Here is an 8822-nt window from a genome sequence, read left to right as displayed (position 1 = left end):
ATTTTTTAATTTGTTTTCCAGGCAGATGTCTAGAATCATAGAATGTCAGTACTGAAGGGTTCTTAGAGCTCTTAAATTCCAACTCTCTTATTTTATGAAGGAAAGAATGTGAGATCCACCCACATAAGTAAAGGGACTTGCCCAGAGTCACACAGGTAATACTAGTGGCAGATGTTTATCCCATGCTTTGGATGAAATTTGCATGGTGCTTTTTTTTTTAAAGGCAATTGGGGTTAAGTGACTTGCCCAGGGTCACACAGCTAGTAAGTGTCAAGTGTTTGGTCTGAGGCTGGATTTGAACTCAGGTCCTCCTGACTTCAGGGCTGGTGCTCTATCCACTGCACCACCTAGCTGCCCGTTTGCATGACGCTTTTGATCTGAGCCCGATAACAACTCTGTGAAGTAGGCATTTTAACAATCATTGTCCTCATTTTACAGAAAAAGAAATAGTAGCTTAGAGAGGTTAAATAGTCTTCCTTTGGTTACCCTGTTAGTAAGTGTCAGAGGCAGGCTGTGAACTCAGGTGTTTTTTACTCTAAGTCAATATCCCCATCTATTATGTCAAAGAGCTTCTCCAGAGTGGTAGGTAGCTCAGAGGTCTTTGGATTTTAAAATCAATATTACATAATTCTGCCTCTTTCTAAATTAAGACTGTGCATGATGATATAACAGGGACCAATTAAAAAGTGTGTGTGTGTGTGTGTGTGTGTGTGTGTGTGTGTGTGTGTGTGTGTGTGTAAGGGAAGTCTACATAATGTTAAATAACTGCAGTGGTGGGTTTTTTTTCTATCCTTGTTTTGACGTCATGGAGATGAAGTCAGGGATTCTTTTTTTCTGGAAATAGAAAATGTGTACCTGGTCACATGGCACTGGTGACCGTAGTGGCTAAAGGTATGCATGTGAAAGCCATCTAAAGACCAGAGGGAAGACATCAGGCTGGTTCCACATCACAGAGATGAGACATTGACAACATAGATTGCCACTTTTGAGTGAGGCCAAGGATGGCTACTGGATTATATTAGAGCCAAATATAACTCTGTCCCTTGCTTACACTTTTAAAAGCCATCTTGGAGGAAGTATAATTAAATTTACTTCTAGGATCTTTCTAGGAGGAGTAGCACAAAAGCTAATGTTCCCTTTTAGAATGCAAAGCAGTTTTATGAAAATTTGGAGGAAACTATGTCTTGTCCTTAATTGATACTCAACCTTCTTTTTCCACACCTTGCCTCCAGTCTCTCTGTCCAAAGATCAGTGGACCTCTTCCTTGCTACTGCCACTACTAACAATGTGATATAGCCCTTTACATATTACTATCTAGTATGAATACTACTGTCCACCTTTTTACATATAAGAAAGCCAAAGTTCAATGATATTATTTTATCTGCTCAAAGGCATATCATTAGTGTATGTATGACTTCCAATTCAATGCTCTTTCCACCAAGTCCATGCTGTCTCTACTCTGAAAGTGAATAGTTCTTGATGGTCCCATTCATGAAGACAAATACATCAGTGGTCCTAGAGCAGGTGTAGCTTTGAGCAGGCAAGAAGGATTCATGAAGCCCAAAGAGTCCATCTTCGTGGCCAGGGACATGCTCAGTGGCCCAACATTCCATTGCTATTCCATTGATCACATTTATTTTGCTTATTATAGGGAAGTGATGTGAGATTAGGCAGTATAAGTTCCTACTATGTGCAGGTTTTGTGCTAGGTGATGGGGATAAAGAGACAAAAATGAGATTCAAAGAGCTTATGTTCTCTTGGGAGGAAACAACATGTACACATATAAAGATACATATAACATGCAATAATTATATAAAATATAAGTGATAATGTATCATATTACAATTTAATTGGCATTATATTTTACAAAGTATAATAACATAATAAAATACATTATAATGTATCATATAATTGGTATATGATTATATATAATAACATAATACTATTATATACACACATACACCCAAAGGATAAATCAAAAGCAATTTGTGGTGAAAGGCACTAGCATCTGTTGGGATCAGGAAAAGCCTTATGGAGAAGGTAGAACTTGACTGGAGCTTTGAAGGCCAGAGGTGAGGAAGGACTGTATTTCTGTCATTCAAAAGCACGAAGACAGGAGGTGGAATGTCATTTGTGACAAAGAAGGAGGATATCCTGGATGGACTGAAGAGCATACAATGGGAGTAAAATACAATAAGGCTAGAAAGGTAGGTTGGGGCTGGGTTGTCCAGATGGAATGTTGTGTGTGACAAGCAGCAAGCAGGTGAGGAAACGATGAGGCCAAGGCTTCAGGGAAGTTAAATGATTCAAACAAGATGACATGGCCAATGATGGGCAGTACTACAATTCAAACATAAGGAAAGAGCATTGGGTTTGGAGTCAACACAGGTTCAAATTTCTTTTCTAATATCTCTGCTTTCAAACTCCCAAGATCCACAGTATTGGGAGTCCTGACTTTCACAGTCTTCATTCATACTGAATGCCAAGGTTTAATCAGTTTTTATCTTTCTGCTACTTATTGGCCATGTGATCTAGAACAAGTCACTTGGCACTCCTTCCTATCTAATTCCTGAGATGGTACAGGCTAGAGTCTCTGGAGGCCAGGCCACCCTGCCTGTGTCGCTCTAGGCAAGTCACTTAACCTTTCTAAGGGGCAGTTTCCTCATATGTAAAATGGAAGTGGGCCATATGAGTAACCGGACAAACAGTGTCATTGCAGGCAAGGGTTAAGCCCAGTTATTGGTCTAGACCAATGGTATCAAATGGGGGCCACAAAACCCTGTGGGCTGCTTATTGACTTAGAAAACCACATATTAATGTTATCTATCTTTTATTACATTTTCATTTAGTTGAATATTTCCCAATTACATTTAAGTCTGGTTTAGGCTGCACCCAGGAGTGCTGTGTGCTACTTGTAGCTACACGATATCCCATGTCCTACCTCCTTGACTTCATATAGACCATTATGGTCTATGGACCATTTTATTCTTAGCACCGGAGGACTATATAGTCCCTCTGTATGTTGACATTCTGCCAGCTAGCTGAAAAACCCAGGAATTAGACATTTACTTTCAGGTGCTCTGAGGGCATCTAACATTCTACTGTATAGAGGAACAGAATCCCAAAAATTTCAGGTAAGTTGTTAAGATCTCACAATGGAGGGCAGAAGTAGGCTAGGCACTTTGAGTTTATGACTCTCTCCACATATGTAGGGGCTGAGAGACAACACTATGTCTTTCAAAAGCCATTGGTGTATAGTAACTTCTCCTTCCTTGCCCCCTAAGGATCTTGGAATAGAGCAACAGTAAGAAGAAGCCTGTTTTTCCAAGCTTATAGACCCTTAAACTTGTGTGTCTGAACTATCAATACTGAAATTGAGTCTTTTGCTGTTTGATTCATTTGCTTTCAGTGAAACACAATTTCCTGTTTCCAAGGGAGGGAGGGGAGAAAGGTTCAAAAATATCATTATAAAGGCTCCAAAGACTTCTTGGACACCACATAGCTCTGACAAGCCATTTTTATGAGTTAAGTGTAAAGGAAACAGAAACATGCGGATTAAATTTCCCTTAAAATACACATGGGCTTAAAAATTAAGGGGGAAAGAAGAACTTGGCAAAATGAGTTTTGGAATTTGCCAAACCAGAACTTCTGAAAAATGCTTTAAAAAAATCCCAAAGGCTGCTGGATTTGCCCATCTCCTGATCTTGCTGCATCTCTAGATTTGGGGGTTGGATCCTTTGCAAACTTATATCCTCCTGTTCTTATTCTTCAGGTGACAACAAATGCTGCATACTGGAAGGGGTATTTAGTTCAGAGGTACAGTACCTGAGTTCAAATCCTAAATTTACTACTTACCACCTATGTGAAATTGGGCCCGAGTTTCCTTATCTGTAAAAATGAAGAGGTTGGACCAGATGACCCATAAAGTCCCTCCCAGTTTTAATTCTATGATTCTATGGTCTTACTGCCAAAGTTGCTTTCTCAAGAAACCAAACTAAAGTAAGATAAACTAAAATCACTGGAGATCAATATTATTATTATTCATTTTTCATAGGTAAGAATACTGTGGTTGGGCAGCTGAGTGACACACTCTAGAATCCTAGTGGCACCATCCATGAATGTTGGACTGTTGCACTGATCTTTGGGTCTTAAGATGGCAGCTTTGCCAATAGTAACTTTATGCATTACTTTTCCTACCCACCCAGAGTTGGTTACAAAATCTTTGACTCATTTATTCTTGTAATGATTCAATACGCTGGTGATAAATTTGAACATAACTATCTGAAGACAGAAACGCCATTTATGGATCGTGTGGTATAAAAGCCATTACTATTTACTATCTAGGTAAACTTGGTCATCAAGAAGAGGTCAACGGACCATATTTTATTGTTATAATATTTGAACAAAAAGCCTAACAGAAATATGTGCATATATTTGGTGTGGACCTGTGATTTCATCAATGGAGGAGTTTTCCCAGTAAGGAAATTTCCTTCACCAATACAGATAAATGATTTCTCTGTAAATTATAGCCTTAAAGAGTTGGCCAAGGTACTAAGAACCAGGCAATTAGCCCAGGATCACATAGCTAATATGTCAGAGGCAAGACTTGAACCCAAGTCTTTCTGACTCCAAGGCTGGCCTTCTATTTACTACATCACTGTCAGAAAGATATTTCACGTAAAAATACACATACAGGGATTATTATTCCTATTCAGCTCAAATGCCTTCATAAACTCTCCCCTCAACCATCTTCCATGTAGGAATCAAATTGATGTTCCTAAAGCACAGGTCCAACCATGCCACTCTTTTGGTCATGAAGCTTTAGTGGTTTCTTACTGGTTACCACTGGGGTAACATACTAACTCTCCTGTGGACATTTAAAACCCTTCACAGTCTGGCTCCAATCTATCTTTCAAGACTTTCAAGTACACTATGTTCTATCCAAACTGGCTCATTTAATTTCCCCAGATACAATATTTCACTTTCTGACTTCTTGCCTTTATATGGTTTAATCTACATTTCTGGAATATTCTCCTTCCTCACCTGCATCTCTTAGAATCCCCAGCTTCCTTCAAAGTTTGTCTCCAGCACTGCCTTCAATGAAAGGCTGTTTTGGCATTCCTTAAGTCATTAGTACCCCACCCAAATTCCTACATAGACATGTGTATTATTTATCTGTGTACACCATCTGCTTTGCTGCTGCACCCTAAGGACTTTGGGACTTTTGTCATCTGTCCTAAAGCTGAAATCGTCGGTTTCCCCCATCAGAATGGTTTTGGAGTAAGAGTGCTTATATTTTAGGCAAGCCTGTATTTTAGGTTCCTAGTTTCTTCATCTCTAAGTGAAGAGGCTCAGTAAATACTATGTTCCTTTCAATCTGCAAATCCTATAATCATCTACTTAGAGCCAGAAGGGACCTGAGAAGTCATAAAGTCCAACATTCTCATTTTACAGATGAGGAAATGGAGGCCCAGGCACATGACGTGCTAGATGTCCCGACGTAGTATGTAGCTGAGTGGTATTTGACCCCAACACTCTGTGATCTAGGATCTAATACTCTTTCCGTTGACCCACTCTGCCTCCATGATTTCTGCAGTTGCTGAAGTGTTATTTATCTACAATATGAGAGACAATTTGGTTATAGGATATAGGAGATGCCCAGAAGCCAGAATGACCTGGGTTCAAATTCCATCTCTGACACATATTGGCTGTGTGACTCTGGTAGTCACTCATCTTTTCAGAGCACTAGACAACTCTCTAAACAGTGGTTCTTAACTTGGGGTCAATGAATTAAAAATATTTTGATAACTATTTTGATTTAATAAATTTCCTTCTCGTTTCTATGTATTTCAAAACACTATTCTGAGTATTTTTAAGCTTTTTCAGATTGCCAAATGGGTCCATGACAAATTAAGCTTTCAGAGTAGGTATTGACCTGCACTGAGAGAAAAAGTTTCCTCATCAGGATTGCCCCATCACTACCCTTATTTACCTAGAATAAAAAGGGACTTCAGACTGATTTCAGGCAGAAGCAAAAATTCAGGCAGCTTCATCAAGAAAGCTGACTTGTTGATAATCAGAAAAATGGAGAAATTGAGAATGAGGCGAAGGAGGCATTTCATGATATGAATATGGAATCTGATGGAATAGAAGCTTGATTACATCTTGCATGTATGTTTATTGAAGGATGTCAATTCTCTTTAAGCACACACTTACAGAACTATAGAGCCAGCTAAGATGGCAGAGCTGTTCTAGTTCAACATTTGCCTCTAGACAGGAAGGCCTGTCAGATTGATTCAGACCTTCAGAAGCAGGGCAAACATTTGTACTTTTGTGTGTTAGGGACCTTGACCCCATTTTACTGATTAGATCTAATATCACACTCAGGTCCGGGGAAACTTATTGTGGCTATAACTACTTCTATCCCTCCTCAAGTCATGAAAATAATTTTAAGATACAGAAAGAGACATACTTTTTTTTTTTGACATGGGTGAGATAGGATTGTTTTGCTTAACTACATTGATATGACAGATTTAAAAAAACTCTTCAATGGGGAGATGTGTAAAGGGAAGGGAAGATTAATTAAAAAGTGCTTAAGACTTGCAAAATTAAAAAACAAAAATAATGATTTAGGTTGAATATATGCATGTATTTAAACATAATAATACGTATTATTTTTATTATGGAGATATGGAGTGGATCTGTGATCTCACTAGTGTAGAGTTCCTAGTGATGAAGCTCTATCTGCCAATTAAGATAAGCATCTTTTCTGGAACTACAGTTTTAAAGAATTGCCTGGAACACTGAGACTATTAAGTAACTCATTGGTAGGATATGAATACAGGTTTTCCTGGCCTTGAGGCCAGCTCTCCATTCTTTATCCCATGTTGATTTCCAGTTGAATAGTTAGAATTAAACAAGAATCTTGCTGTGCAGACTTCTAGCCGGGAGAAATGTGAAGAACTTCGGTGACAACCTTGTGTTCATTCCCAGAAAGGGGAGGGAGAGATTCTTGAGAGATAAAGGAGAGCTTTCAGATGAATGGAATCTCAACCACCAACAGGAAAACATTGTGGGCTAGTCTGGCCCTCATGCTTTGTGCTTATCAACACCAATAAGCCAAAGAAATAGTTAAGCCACCAGCATCTCCCAAAGAGTGGTTTTCACCCTTTGTGGTTGCCAGTGCCTGCTTCACCACATGGTAACCTCAGAGGTCTGGCTCAGAGCTTATTCTCTGCCCAGAGCCTGAAACAATGTACAGAAAGAAAGTAGCAACCACCACTGAGCTTTAGAAGCCAACAGTACTGCTAAGCTGCCTAGTCTGGTTGGCAAGCAACTCCCTGGCTCCTCTAACTCTGTCGAAACAATTAAAAAATGTCAGGAAAGATCTCTTATGGAAGGTGGCATGTGAATTGAGCCTTAAAGGGAGCAGGGCACTCCAAAAGGCAGAAGAGGAGGTGGAGAGAAGGCCAGGCATGGTAGATACCCTATACAAAGGCTTGGAGATGGGAGATAGCATGTCTAGGGAATAGCAAGGGAGCCAGTATGGCTGGAATGTAGAACATGTGGTATGTGTGTGTGGGAGTAACAATACATTCATTGGGAGCAATGTAAAATGTTCTCACAATTCTGAGGCACTGAGTAATTTCTAAGGGATTGAAGAAACTTCATGCCTTAGGAACACATCTCTATAACCCACTCAGAAGTATCCTTACATACAAACAGAGTATATTCCTTCTAATTCAAAAAGTAGAAAATTAATTTCCCCATGTGTAAAAAGATACATATTGCCACTTCTTAGAGGTCAAAGCATTTATTTGCTTAGAGACACAAATGGCAGGGAGGGTCCTTTAAAGATCCATCGAAAGATAACAAATGTCGAGATCACAAATCTGATTTTTAAGGAACCCCAAGATGCTGTCAGCTGCTTTTTCATACTCAATGGTTGGGTTGCCATAATAATAATACTTCCTGACATTTTGCAATCAAAACTCACTATGGAAAGCACATTCAGGACAATCATCATCTATGCAATATCAGTCTTCATGTGCATTTTTGGTACTCCAAAATAGAAAATTTGAAGTGTACCTACACAAAATCCTGTATGATATTAATGACATTGCTTAAGGCAGCTACAGAAAGATTCACAGTATTTCATTAAAAAGGAGAAAGAGGATTTTTAGAAGCTTGTAGCACATGACAAACAGGTTTAAAATGTACAGAAATACTTTTGGAACAAATTAATACTCAGTAATAGTAAAAGCTGACAATGATACACACTACTGGATTTGTCAAGTGCACTCTAACTGGAAGTGTTTTACTTCTGATGGAGCTATGAAATAGCTATGATTGAAGAGTAGAATCAAAAGGCCATCCATAGGCAACATCCATGTAATTAGGCTTCCAACTAAACCTGGGTCATTTTGGGTGTTATTGGTATGCAAAAATGAAATGTGAGTGGAGAGAATTCTGAGATACCATTGCATACTTCTGGAAGGGGAGGCATTGGTGGCAGAGTTTCTTGGGAGAGACATGTGGGTGATTACAATGACTCTTTGGGACAGACAGATGGCAAGAAAGAAGAACTTTGGAAGCTGTAGAAGTATAAGGGAAGCTGGCTCTGCAATACGTCCCCAATTTTTAGCTTGCCTCTCTAGAAACTTCAGAAACTTTTCTTTGGATGAATTAAGCCCTCTATCTTGGTATGAGTAAAGACTTAAGCTCACTCCTAGCTAAAGGGCTAGTTTCCTTTTTGAATGTTTGGGTTTTTTTTTTTTTGCCATATTCTAATGTATATTGTTTCTCTGATTTCTGTTTGGTGT

The sequence above is a fragment of the Phascolarctos cinereus genome, unplaced genomic scaffold, assembly GCF_003287225.1.
Source record: "Phascolarctos cinereus isolate Bilbo 61053 unplaced genomic scaffold, phaCin_HiC Scaffold_5;HRSCAF=322, whole genome shotgun sequence".
NCBI lineage: Eukaryota > Metazoa > Chordata > Mammalia > Diprotodontia > Phascolarctidae > Phascolarctos > Phascolarctos cinereus.
Note: the sequence above shows the minus strand (reverse complement) of the source record.